Genomic DNA, 14,782 nt, shown 5'->3' on the forward strand with positions numbered 1-14,782 from the left:
AGGATATTATTATTATAGCGGCTAGGAGTAAATGTCAGACATGCATATCATTCACGTGAAGGGGGCACGGATCGTGCAGAGCATCACACCATCAGCGGGGAGTTAGGAGCCAAATTGCAGTCTGCCGAATTTTGGGGGATACTTTCCGATGGATCTGTGGTCGTTGAGCAGGAAATCATTTACATTGTGTCTGTGTCCAGCAAAGGAGAGTTTACCTCTGACTCTCTTGGACTGATTGAACTGGGTGCTGACCGCACCGCACAGGGATGGATTTGTGAGACTTCCTGAGGACACAGGCTTGGATGACTGGACAACAAAGTTGGTCGCTGCGTGCACAAACGAGGCTGCTGTCAACGTGGGTATCTTCAATGGCATTGTGCCAAAACTCCGGCAACTTGCTACAGTTGGAGACTCCCTTGTGCAAATTCTGTGCACAGCACACACACTGGGAGATTTCTTAAATTCAGTTGATCACAAGGTTCCTAACTGTGAGACGTTTAATCGCTGTGTGGTCAAGCTGATGCAGTTTTATTTGTAAAAAAAAAAATGCTACACTGAAGAAGCTGTGTGAAGAAAATGGGATCCCCTTTGTAAAACTGGGTAAGTTTCATAATACCACGTGGTCTTCATGGAGGCATGAAGACCACCTGCCAGCCATTATAATGTAACTGGCTACAAGTGATAACAGTGACTTGTAGCATATCTGAAAAAGATCGTTTTCAATGCGTACTAAAAACCGTCCTGGTACTCACCTGAGTAGCTCACTAAAAAAGTTATGTGCACCCCTGGTTAGAGTCTGACAGCTGCTGGTAAGAATGACCTGCAGTAACGCTCCTTCCTACACTGTGGGTGTAAAAGTACTGCTGAACGAGCTGCTCAGTGCTTGTATCATCTCATGCAGAGGTGGGAGGTGTTGTCCATGATGGATGTGAGCTTAGACCAGCGGTCCATCATTTGTTTCGTACCAGGTCGCGAGAGTTGAGGCTCGGGCATGAAATGTATGGTTTTCAGGGTTTTTTAATCGTTAACTCGGTTTCCCTGCGACTTCTCCCGTGTGTTATGAATAAATTTTAAATATTTACATGTTACCATAGCGACCAGAGAGCATTAACGGGCAGAGAGGAGGATGTTACTCTCTATGTTGTTGGCACATTTCAGGAGGAGGCTGCTTTCCCGATCCGGGAAAATATTTTTTGACATTAAACTGGTCCGTGGCGCAAAAAAGGTTGGGGACCGCTTGCTTAATACATGATAGACACCAAATACAGTTAAACATGCCAGCTAACATTAATATTCTGATTCAAAAGTTTCCATTGAAACTGAGAGAAAAATGAAACAGGATCTTCAAGAGGACTGGCCAAAGAGCATGTTTCCCAGATTTTGGATAACAAATGGAGTTTCCGCTGTGCAACGGGTCATAGCAAAATGTTTATTCTGTAAACTGTATGGAGGAAAACCCAGCCAACAGTACAGCGTAGTATTGTAAAACGGTATGTAGTAGTGTTCACTTGCATGACAAGCAGAGCCGTGCACCTTGAAGGGATTACGTTTTAGATACTGACCCATGTTTAATGCAACATCACAAAGTTATTGCTTGTGTAACCCACATAAAATGGGGGTACCACTTTAAGGACTGATATGAGGAGAGATGGACAGCCTGCCCAACCAATCGAAATGCACAGGTCCCAGTATGTTTTGACCAATGGGAGAGCAGCCTGCCGCTGTATGTCCCACCTACGTGCTCTGTGTTCGCTGCTATGTGTGGAGGTAGTCGCGTGCTGGCAGGAGAAAAGAGAGACTGAAGCTTTTGAGCTGGAAAAAAGTATTAGATATAAGTTGCAACCAACTGTGTTGCACATAAGTTCACTGGTTATCAGCTACCTTTCATGTTAAAAGTAGCCACAGTGAGTAAGCAGGCAAATGCTGCATTTTTCTGGTGACTTTAAAAAGTACCGCGTGGAGCTAAACTGTTAGCCTTTGTTAGCTCTGGTTGCTATCAACTGCCTGGGAGTTCATCTCAATCTGCTTCCAGAAGTAAGGTAACACTTGAAGCGCAACTTATGTTTATTTTTCCTTCATGTCGTATTACGGTTATTAAAGAGAAAACATGTCCTGTTACGTTATTTAGAGCCCTGCATTTTCCGACCGAGAGACACTATGCCATTGTCTTCGGCCGTGATGCGCTGAGATCGGTGAGCACATGTTGTATGTCTCAGTTAGTTCATGTCTGTTTCACATTTTATCGTTGAGAAACTGAATTAATCTCAATTGTTTGATTAATAATTGTCGCATATGCGACATATATGCATATGCACTGACTTTACTTGGTTTAATGCATAGTTTATGTAAGAGAGATGTTTTATTTTTGCAAAATTGAGTATTTTTATTGCAAATTTATGTTGAATGTGATTTAAACAAAATCCTAAGTTGTGAATTATAGCTAGAACAGCATAATTAATATTTGAATTGCTCTTCTGACCCTGTCTGTTGACAGGTCAGGTTTTTTTTGTATGCTGAATTGTTCCTGAGGTGGATTCCTCCAGTGAAATAGGATTCCTCCAGTGAAATAGATGGCGAGACTGAGATTCGCTTCTTTTCCACTTGATAATCTGCTGCACCTTGCGGTGTGGTAGGACTGTATCACTCACACTTTCACGCACAGCTGGTTATACATAAGACCACTGACTGACATTCTCTCATCCCTATTCTCTTTCACACCCTGGGAATTTTTTGGACTTTACCCCTTGGACATTGTTTATTTGGGACTTTAAATAATGAGCTGTTGTGTAGAGCATTCTCCACATGTGAAAAGAGTGTGAGATTTTCATTTGAATGTACATTGGATTTGTGTAATCTGTTCTATAAGAGTTAAGGAGTCAGGTTACTAGGGTGCACCCGAGCATTGAAACCCGAACATTGAAAACCAAAAATAACACTTGGCCAAGTCATTGCTTTAGTAGTTTGTGTTTTACTTTTCTTTTAATTTTTGTAAGTTTCCTTTCTACCATTGTAAAGTGTCTTTAACCTGTGCTTGTCAACCTTATGGTTTATGTCACTAAAGTTGGCTGGTTCTTTTGAGTTACATTCTTGTCTCTGTGTCTCATTTGAACACACCCCTGTGCTCCTATAGTCGAGCCTATTGGCCCATTGATATATTCTTTTCAACAATTCCCCTTACTGTGTTACACTTGTCATGAAGTGAAAACCAGCTCTCCCTCCAGGACTATTTGACAGAAAAGAAGGTGGGAACAAATCCAGTACATTTCAGACCTCTAAGGAAACTGTGGATTTGAGAATATTTACCACTGCTACAAGAATGACAGAAATGGATAAAAAGTTGTTTTGTGCCTGGAGATGTTGTCATGGTTAGATCCCAATGTAAAAACCTCGAGGGTCTTGGGTATTCTGAAAAATCATAACAACCTTTGCAGATAAGAAAGGTCTGGTACGTGTAGTTCGTCTTCACACAAAAACAAACGTGATTGAAAAACCTGTAACAAAAATTACTTTTGTTATGTGAAGCTACAAACTGATGAACTAGATTACTGGTAGAAGGATGTATGAATGAAACATGGTCTGCCCTCTTATGCATATTGTATGAATGTATCATGACTTATTATGGCTCCTTTAAGTTAAAAACCACTCCTGCATGTTTTAGTAATAAAATCTTTCATCAGTTTCATAAATTGTAACACTGCTCATTTTAAGTGTTTTTCATTTAGTGCAACAGCTGGATATTAACCTCATAATCAACATAAGCAGCTGTTTGTTTTTATTAGTGTGTTTTCACTATCTTGACAAAACAGAGCATAAAAAACTTAATATAGCCATGAGATGTGATTTGAGAAGTATTTTGTATATTGTGCAGGAAAAGCTGCTCTGTACCGTAAACGCTGAGCATCAAAGTCTGTGTCCAGCCAGAGACGTCTACCTCAGATAAAACTGACATATTAGATATCAAATAACTGAAATGGCTGAAACTTTAATCCCAATGTAAAACAGAAGAAAGTTCCTCCATCCCTTTAACTGTGTTTTGTTCTGTACTTTGTCATAAATTTGTGAGTGTGAACAAGAGTCTGATACATGAAAACACCCATTCAAAGGCATTGTGTAGTGCAGATTAGGCTGTGTTAGTCAGATGACTTCAAAACACAAATCTAAAGCAGGTTTTCCATCTATCAGGAACAACGTGAGCGTTCAAAGCTGTCATAGAAAATGTTTTTAGTTTAAGGTCTAAAATATATATGAAAAAAATCTAAAGTAAACCATACTCATTAAACCCAACATATTATTACTGCTTTGAGAATTACATGGAAAAAACAATAACAGATGAAATACTAATTCAAGAGTAAAGTAAAAATGTCAATATAAAGTTGATGTTTCATGTAAAACTAGATAGTACAGAATTAGTAAAAGTGCACGTTAAAGTGAGATTTTGTTCATTTTTATCTTGTTATGTTCACACATGACTCGACTCGACTTTTGTAACTCCTTTGTGATCATGTTGTTCTAAAAATTCCCTAAAAAGCTTTCAGTTAATCCAAAATGCTGGAGTGAGAGTCCTGACAGCAGACAAATCATCTTTCTACCTTGTTAGCTTCTCTTCACTGTGTCATGATCCTGGGTCTTTTGATCCAGCGTTTTGGAGTTTTAGTTTATGTTCATGTTTATGGTTTATGTTTAAGCCTTTTAGGTTTAGCAATTTAATTAATTTATTCTCTTTATCTGATAGTTTGTGGGGCCCAGGTAGACTGTATAACTGCATCTCCACCAGTTTCTCTGCACTCCAGCCTCTTCTGTGACACATGAAGGGATTTTCTAAGGCAGGAGAAATTATCTCCACGAAAAGGAACAGGTTCAGCCATCGCACAGTGGAACTAATTCTCTTCTTAAATAAAAATGAAAAAGGGTTACCTTAAATGCATCACGTTGTAATTTGCAAGTTTATAAGCACTTTCCCTTTCCATTTCACAATCAATTCTACCCCCAGGTCAAAAATATGTATAGGAAAATTTCCCTAATATAATATTATTTATAAATACACCCGTCTAGCGATTAATTGCATACGTGCATGGAGGTGGGACCTCACAGCAGAAGAATACTCCATAATGTGTTGTACATTATTATATATATATTATGTGTAACGTGGTATTTTTCAATTATTGTATTTGCCAACATCAAGAAGAAATGAGCAAAGAAAGACCACACAATGGTGCATGTTTAAACAAGCAAAGTTTACTGGTCAAAATTATTTATTAAACAAATAAACCACTTTTTTTAACGACCAAAAAATACACGTTCAAAGAAACACGACGGCGGCCCAATATCAGACAAAATTCCACTCTGTAGTGTGGGCAATCATAATGAAGCAGTTGGTTTTATTTTGTGGATTCAAGCTGCTCTTCATATTTCTGGCCACAAGATGTCACCAGAGAGGACTGTGTTGAAAAGCTTTGAGTAATGAACCGTTTTTCAATACAAGCTTCAGTTCTTCTGAAAGCTTCATTTGGCCATCACTAGTTTGAGCCAAGATTAATCCAGAAACTGCAGCACAAGAAAGTTTAGGTAACAAGGTAAATCACAGAGAGAACTTGAAACATAAGCACCAGTTACCAACATGTGTAGATGACAAACTGGCGATGAACGAAGGTCAGCGTTTGGCTTAAATCACTCTGGCTTGATTGCCTGCAATTGGCTCCAGGTGTGAAAGGAGCTGGAGGAGGTGGCACTGCCCAGCGGCGGATCCCAGGTAGGTTCAGGAGCTACATGGAAATTCCAGCCACCCACTGTGGACGATAAGATAAGATAAGATAAGATAAGATAAGCAATAAGCTTTATTGGTCACACGTGGAAAATTTGTTTTGTCACAGCAGGAAGTGGACAGTGCAAAAGTTATGCAGCAAAAATTAGAATATAATAAGAATAAATACAGTACACAACTGTACAGAATAGAATAGAATAAAATACTATATACAGTAGAATAAAATAGAACAAAATATACAATAGGATCAAAATAGAATACATAAAGATCATCATCAGTTTATGTGATGGTCTCATTGGACTTTTCTATGTTTTTTGATAAATAAAATAATACAGTAAAATAATATAATAAAATAATACGATAAGCCTTTATTATATCCTTTATATTTTGAAATATAAAGAAAATAAAGGAAATTATAACGAATCAAGCATTTTTGTTCTTTTAGTTCCAAAGTGGGAGTTTTCTCACTGTAAAGACTCGAGTTCAGTGTTGACTGTGTGCTCTGTGTTCTTGAACTCCTGAATGCGCTGGGTTGTGCAGTTTTCCAGCAAAACAAAATTTGTGTTCAAGCATTATTTCCTCATTTCCATTGAGCTCCTCCTCACCTGCTGTGCATCTGTGTTCAGCAGCTTCATAAACTTTAACCCTGTATTAGCGTTAATGTTTTTTATTTATTTATTTATTTATTTATTTTTTTTGGCCTGTCCCGTTTGGCTCTTTTGCCATCAGAATTGTTGTCTAAAGGCAAAGAAAGATGCCCAACGGATTTACTTTACCAAACTGACCATCCCAGCCTTGCCGTAATGGTCCATTTGATTCACCTTTTATTGTTTATTTTATTTTCACTTACTGAATATGGGACAGACTTGACTGGGGGAAAGAAGGGGAGAAAGAAAGAGGGAAAGAGAAACAGCTGAGAAGAGGGACGGGGGAGAAGGGCAAAAGACAAAAACCAACAGAATGGGCAGAGAAAAAAAAATGCATATATCAATCACCTGGATCACCTGCTGAGAAAGAAAAAAGAAAGCAAGCAGAAGAGAACAAGAGTAATAGAATAAACAACATCACAATGATATATGGGAATATGACAGTAAATACTAAATGTTAAACATTATTGTGCAGCACATAAGATCAACAGAACACAGTGTGGTTTGAGGTAGGAGCCAAAAAGGGTGTAGTTTGTGGGTGTGATCACCCGTGTGTACACCTGTGAGCATGGACGCGCTTGTTTTTTGTTTTTTAAAAGGTTCCTTCATGTAATAATCTGCTAGAGGGTGTGGGGGGGCCCACAGCCCCGTCCTCCAGGGCATGAAGCAGGTGTGGAGGAGATCAAAACTCCAGACATCCAGAGGCCCCCAGAACACAAGAGACCAAGGAAGACCAACAGAGGGGCAGCTGCGCCACTGTCCCAGAAAGAGCTGAGGAGAGTCCCAGATGAGGGCTCACTCAGCAGCCGCGGAGCAGAAGCCAGGGGGAGTTGCAGTGACGCGCCCGTGAGCTCCGCCGGCAGCCAGCCGTGCCTGAGTGACCGAGCCCCAGGCCGAGAGGCCGGGGGCACCCCACCTCCGAAGTGGCCCGAGCGAGCCCCAGGCTCCAGGCCCCGATAAGCGGCCGCCAAGGAGTGAGCCGGTGTGTACCTGGACGCCCATCCCTGGACACAAAGAACCACCAACGCACCAATGTCTGAGGGGGTCCGCCACTGGCAGGGGAAGTGGTGGTAGGGGGAGATAGGCCTCCAAACCTTGGAGGGCCTGAGATGTCCCCAGAGAGGTGGTGTCTGATACCCAACCTGACATATAGACACAGACATACAGGCACACACAGATACAAACATCCATTCCCACCCTCATGCTCTCATATGCACTTACTCCACACTCAACCAACGTGGAGACAGACATAAAGAGACGCTGTGCACACGATCACACTCCCCAAGCGTACTCTACAAACCGGGTCTAGGTGCCCCCGCCCCTGGAGGGGGGAACTGCACCCAGACCCAGGTGGTGTTTCCCTTTTCCCTGCGGTGGGGAGAGGCAGACCGCCCCGACTCTGCAGCAGCAGGAAGGCTCCACACTCCAGACCGCAGTCGGACGGCCAACTCCTCCTCCTAGTCCTAGCCCCCCTGCTCCAGCAGGCCGCAGAGAATGGGGGTGAGAGAAGACTCCAAACCTCCCTCCACCCGCTCATTGTAGTGTTGATGCATGTGTGTTCTAAGGTGCATTTAAAACCCAGGAGGGCATGGAGCTACCTGCCAAGGAGCAGCAGGTAAGCGCATGGTCCCTCCTGATAGCCCTCAATGTCTACGTGTATTTAAAATTGAGAGGTGGGCAACGACGCCAGGGGTGGGGTGTACACCCTGATGGTACTTTGGACTCCGTGTATCGTGCCCACCCCCAAGATCCTATATGTATGTGTAATGAGAGTGTGAGTAATGTGAATGTCTAAGTTGTGGGATAAAATTGAGGCAGAGGCAGCCAGAAGGGGACAGAGGGGGGGGTAGCCTCCTCTGCACCCTGGTGACATACCCCTACTCCAAGGCCCTGCATGTGTGGGTGGTTGTGGTGGAGCGGGAAGAGGGAGGCAGCTGGAGATGGGGAGGGAAGGAAGGGAGGGGCAAGTGACCCCTCCCTGGGGCCAGCTCCCCCGCTGACCCCAGTAGGCACCCCCATACTCCGCGACCCGCCAGGGAAAGGGGGCCCAGGCCCATCCAGACCGGGGCCCAGTGCAGCAGCGCCGCCCGGCCCCACAGAGCCCGGGACAGTCCACCCAACCCCACCACAGAGAAAACTGCACCCACCCCACCATCCACTCATCTTCCAGACTACATAAGACAATAAACACCCAGGCTGAGATCTTCCTCCACCTCTCCTGTATCTCCCCCTCCTGCATAGCGTTAATGTTTTTGAAACTGACCTGTAATGTTGTCTGTCATCACTGTCAGTGCTGTATGTTTAATATCATTGTGGCTTCTGTGAATCTGTTTTACTGTTTCTGAACTCTCGCGTCTTCTATTTACAGCCTTTGGTTAGAGAAGTGCTTTTAGCTGCTTATCAGAGGAAAATGTACTTCCTGAACAAAAATGCCCCCTAGAGGCTGAAGACAGTAATGCATATATCATGTTTTAGATTTTTCTTTTCTGTTTATGCATAACAGTAAAGTGTTTAGGATGTTGTGGGGATAAAAACAAACGCTTCAATCAATCCACACTTGGACCCTGAAATGTGTGAAGATCTAAATATTTGTCAAAGTAAGATTTATAATATTTGATGTATAACTGTGTTTTATAGGGGAAAAACCAAAACAAGGTTGAGTATAGAGAGAAATAACAGAGTAAAAGAGATTAATGAAATATTACACAGACATAAAGAATCCTATTTTTAAAATCAGTCACTCCTGTTAAAAGATATTATTAGAATATGTTTACATATCTCTAAATGACATTTACCCAGCAATAACACAACTTGGAAACTCCCATTGTAAATTAGTGCTATATATAAAAGGAAATACATACATGCATTAATAAAAAATAAAAAACTATTTAATGACATTAATATAACCACTAAGAAAACCTAACTCATCGAATCAAACTCAGCCTGCACAGTAAAATACAGTCAAATCGATCAAAAACTGAACTGATGACTTCCTACTTAGAGACTCATTTCAGTTCAGTGATGGTGGATTATAACCTCCATTCAAATCATTCAAAAAAGAGAAAATTATAGCACATGTTATATTACACTGTGAGAAGGTAACTGATCCAAAACATCAGTAACATAAAAATGAAACTGGATCTTATTGATTTACTGCAAAAGGACTCAAGAAGAGAAAGTGATCAGGCCTTATTCCAGTTTTTAAAAGTAAAGTAAATTGTTGCTGGTCGACGTTCCAGTTCACACTCCACACCAGTTGGTGGCGGTAATTCATCATTTTGTTGTTTGACAACCACAAATACAATTTCTAGGAAGAAGAAGAAGAAGAAGAAGAAGAGGCGGAGCAAAGTAAGAACGTTCCACAAGAGGAGGCGTTTGCACAGAGAGCTGCTTTTCCATTCAAAGAGACTAAAGTAATACCACCGTTTGGATCGATATCTGCATCGATCTGCCCACCCTTGTCTCCTGGATCGTAGCTGAGATCAGCGTGAACCACGTGGGTCTCTGCTCCCTGATCTGTTTCCTGTGTTTGGAAAGAGTTGCAGCTTCATCGCGGAGTTTCTCTCTCAGTTTATTCTGTAAACTGTATGGAGGAAAACCCAGCCAACAGTACAGCGTAGTATTGTAAAACGGTATGTAGTAGTGCTCACTTGCATGACAATCAGAGCCGTGCACCTTGAAGGGATTACGTTTTAGATACTGACCCATGTTTAATGCAACATCACAAAGTTATTGCTTGTCATGAAGTGAAAACCAGCTCTCCCTCCAGGACTATTTGACAGAAAAGAAGGTGGGAACAAATCCAGTACATTTCAGACCTCTAAGGAAACTGTGGATTTGAGAATATTTACCACTGCTACAAGAATGACAGAAATGGATAAAAAGTTGTTTTGTGCCTGGAGATGTTGTCATGGTTAGATCCCAATGTAAAAACCTCGAGGGTCTTGGGTATTCTGAAAAATCATAACAACCTTTGCAGATAAGAAAGGTCTGGTACGTGTAGTTCGTCTTCACACAAAAACAAACGTGATTGAAAAACCTGTAACAAAAATTACTTTTGTTATGTGAAGCTACAAACTGATGAACTAGATTACTGGTAGAAGGATGTATGAATGAAACATGGTCTGCCCTCTTATGCATATTGTATGAATGTATCATGACTTATTATGGCTCCTTTAAGTTAAAAACCACTCCTGCATGTTTTAGTAATAAAATCTTTCATCAGTTTCATAAATTGTAACACTGCTCATTTTAAGTGTTTTTCATTTAGTGCAACAGCTGGATATTAACCTCATAATCAACATAAGCAGCAAACATAATATAGCCATGAGATGTATTTTGTATTTTGTGCAGGAAAAGCTGCTCTGTACCGTAAACGCTGAGCATCAAAGTCTGTGTCCAGCCAGAGACGTCTACCTCAGATAAAACTGACATATTAGATATCAAATAACTGAAATGGCTGAAACTTTAATCCCAATGTAAAACAGAAGAAAGTTCCTCCATCCCTTTAACTGTGTTTTGTTCTGTACTTTGTCATAAATTTGTGAGTGTGAACAAGAGTCTGATACATGAAAACACCCATTCAAAGGCATTGTGTAGTGCAGATTAGGCTGTGTTAGTCAGATGACTTCAAAACACAAATCTAAAGCAGGTTTTCCATCTATCAGGAACAACGTGAGCGTTCAAAGCTGTCATAGAAAATGTTTTTAGTTTAAGGTCTAAAATATATATGAAAAAAATCTAAAGTAAACCATACTCATTAAACCCAACATATTATTACTGCTTTGAGAATTACATGGAAAAAACAATAACAGATGAAATACTAATTCAAGAGTAAAGTAAAAATGTCAATATAAAGTTGATGTTTCATGTAAAACTAGATAGTACAGAATTAGTAAACGTGCACGTTAAAGTGAGATTTTGTTCATTTTTATCTTGTTTTGTTCACACATACTTGACTCGACTCGACTTTTGTAATTCCTTTATGATCACGTCGTTCTAAAAAGCTTCCAGTTAATCCAAAATGCTGGAGTGAGAGTCCTGACAGCAGACAAATCATCTTTCTACCTTGTTAGCTTCTCTTCACTGGCTCCATGTTAAATCTAGAATTGAATATAAAGTCCTGAATAATCAGACCCCATCATTTCTTAAAGACCTTGTACTGTAGTACCGTATGATCGCAACAGAGCACGTCGCTCTCAGACTGCAGTCGTACTTTTGGTTATTAGTTTTGAAAACTAGAATGAGAGCAGAGCTTTCAGATATCAGACCTCTCTCCTGTTGAACCAGCTTCCAGTTTGGATTTGGGAAACAGACTCTTCTCTCTGCTTTTTCTTCCCACCTTCACAAAGTGTTTGCTCATAGGGGGTCGTCTGCTTGTTGAGGTTTTTATCTAATACTGGTTTCAAATTTGTCCAGGCCTTTAATGTTCATGTTTGTTCTTCTTATTCTGCTTAGCAGTAGAAAATCTACATAAATAAAGCTTCTATGCCATAAAAAGAAAAAAAATGCTTCCTTGAAAAGACTAAATTTACAGGTTAATATTGAATATTACATAAAATAAACTGTGTATGGAGTGTTTTTGAATGGGAGAGATGTAGAAATAGTGACAGTCAGTGAGGCAGAATCTGTGGAAAGGTGAATTTAACAAAAACAAAGAAAGTGAGCCTTTATTATTGGCTGGACACGACGCTACAAAATAAGAAGCAAACAGGGAACTGAAGGAAAACCTAAACTGGAAACAGCTAAACAGAGGATCAAGTGAAACATGGAGAACATAGCAAAAACCTGACAACCAGGAACAAGGAGCATGAGACAAACACTAAGGAGGAAATGCAGAGTGAAACACCGAGATGACAAACACACGATTCGACATGGAGCAGAAGGAAACACACAGCAAATATACACAAAGAAATGAGATGATGGAGAACAGGTGGGAACACAGCTTCAATTAAATAGATGTGACGAGGCGGGGAGCAGAGCTGAAGACATGACACAAGACACAGACTGTCAAAGTAAAACAGGAAATACAAGACAGACACAGAGACGCAGTCTCAACACTGAGAAATGGTAACATGAGAATAGGTGAGGTGAGCCGCAGGAAGAGAACAGAAACCAGGAACAATCAGAGGTGGGTCGAGTATCCAAAAATTGTACTCAAGTAAGAGTAGCATTACTTTAAAATATTATTACTGAAGTAAAAGTGAAAAGTAGTTGTCAAAAAAGTTACTCAATTAAGAGTAAAAAAGTACTTGGCTAAAAGACTACTCAAGTAGTGAGTAACTGTTTGAAATGTCCGATTTATTTTTTAAATAAATGTTATCAGACAAACAAAAATAAATAAATATACAAATTTTACCATTTTCAAAAGGAATATATGTAAAAACATCAACAAAATAAGGCACAACAATTCTAATTTCCAGATTTCAGTTTTTCACAACATAAAGCTTTTTTCACCAATACCTACAGTAAATAATATAAATATATAAACAGTGCAAACAATTTCCAGTGACAAGATTTGCTGTAAACTTTATATTAATTTTGCTCCAAATGCCACAGCAGCCTCAGAGAAAACAGAACGAGGCATCTTGAACATATGTACATACAAGCCAGCTCACTTTACCATAAATTGTATGGGTGTGCATCTATTTCTGCATATTTAGCAAACATGTGCCATTTCTTCACTCAGTGAGGTGATGGTTAAGCTTCAGCGGCAGTTTGCTCTCAAGGTTCTTTCTGTGAAGTTGTGACTGTTTAGCAGTGAACAGGAGTCCTGCATGACTGAGAAGTCCTTCACAAGCTCCAGATGCAGGAAGAGCTGTGTTGACTTTGATTGACAGCTTCTTGATGTGAGGAACGCCATGCAATAGATCCACGCCTCCAGTGAATGGACATGAAAGGTACCGTTCCAGCCCTGCTTCTGGCTTTCCTGACCCCATGGATCCATCATCTTCGTCGAATAGGCTGCTGTTTGTGCTGGCCTCATCCAGCTCTGTGTCTAGGTGATGTCTGATGAAGTGGAGACCTGTGGAAAGATGTATGGTTTTCAAAAGAATTAGGTCTGGTCATTATATTGCTGTATACACTGCAAAGCTGCAGATGTTTGTTTGGAGCTAGCCTCCAAAAGCTGGCCATACACTGTGCGACTTTTGGCCCATTTTGAGCCGATTTGTCAGTTGCGCAACCGTTTTGGGGATCGGCCCGTGTTTTGCCTTAATCGTGTGTGCATCGTGTCGTATACATGGGGTAATGAAAAGCAGTTAACACCTCACGACCAGCTCCCAATCATCAATCGTATGGTCACATGATAATCAAACCTGTTTGAAATCCTGTCGCCCCTCAACGCAGCCTCTCACACTGCGCATGCACAAACACAGAAATGACAGAGAAAAGGTGGAGCAGCACGGCAGTGCAGCGTGTGATCTGGACACAAGAGATGGAGGCACAACTTGTAGGATGAGGCAAGCTCATCTGAGTACGTAAGCGTAGAGCTGCCACCCAGGCAAAAGAAAAATAGAGCTATATCATGTTATAATGTGAAAATTTTATTGTTCTAACAATATACTTTTCATGTTCGTGCAATATAATATTTATATTGTACGAACATGATAATAATGTATATTGTAATAACTTTTTACTTTCTACTTTTTAATAAATGGTAAATGGCCTGCATTTGTATAGCGCTTTTCTAGTCCCTAAGGACCCCAAAGCGCTTCACACTACATTCAGTCATTCACCCATTCACACACACATTCACACACTGGCGATGGCAAGCTACATTGTAGCCACAGCTGCCCTGGGGCGCACTGACAGAGGCGAGGCTGCCGGACACTGGCGCCACCGGGCCCTCTGACCACCACCAGAGAATAGGAGAAAAAATTGTTTGGGAGGATTTGAGGGTCGACGTTCCAGTTCACACTCCACACCAGTTTATGGTGGTAAAGCACCATTATGTTGTTTGACAACTGCCAATAAACCATAAAGGAGAAGAAGAAGGGGCGGAGCAAAGTAAGAACGTTCCACGAGAGGAGGTGTTTGCACAGAGAGCTGCTTTTTCATTCAAAGAGAATACAGTAGTACCGCCGTTTGGATTGATATCTGCATCGATCTGCCCACCCTTGTCTCCTGGATCATAGCTGAGATCAGCGTGAACCACGTGGGTCTCTGCTCCCTGATCTGTTTCCTGTGTTTGGAAAGAGTTGCAGCTTCATCGCGGAGTTTCTCTCGGTTTGTGGGCTCATCTAAAGGTAAGCACCGAGCTAACTTTACTGTGAGTTCAGTTCATGTTGAGTTTAGCTCCTGAATGAGGTCTTCTGCTGCTCTCCTCGGTGTCTGTTCACAGTTTATTGTGAACACGTTGAGAGAAGAGTGAGAG

General features: G+C 41.0%; 1 pseudogene across 1 annotated transcript in view; it reads left to right on the forward strand.

Annotated features, from left to right (window-relative positions):
• The first annotated feature begins 14,450 nt into the window (after positions 1-14,450).
• Positions 14,451-14,782, forward strand: part of LOC146566978 (uncharacterized) — a 29,536-nt pseudogene continuing 29,204 nt past the window's right edge. The window contains exon 1 of the transcript XR_014893864.1: positions 14,451-14,654. The product of XR_014893864.1 is annotated as an uncharacterized LOC146566978 (transcript). The remainder of the gene's footprint in view (positions 14,655-14,782) is intronic.

This window comes from Mchenga conophoros, linkage group LG9, assembly GCF_057382185.1.
Source record: "Mchenga conophoros isolate Kocher_MC1m ecotype Shallow Benthic linkage group LG9, M_conophoros_male_GT1.1, whole genome shotgun sequence".
Classification (NCBI taxonomy): Eukaryota; Metazoa; Chordata; class Actinopteri; order Cichliformes; family Cichlidae; genus Mchenga; species Mchenga conophoros.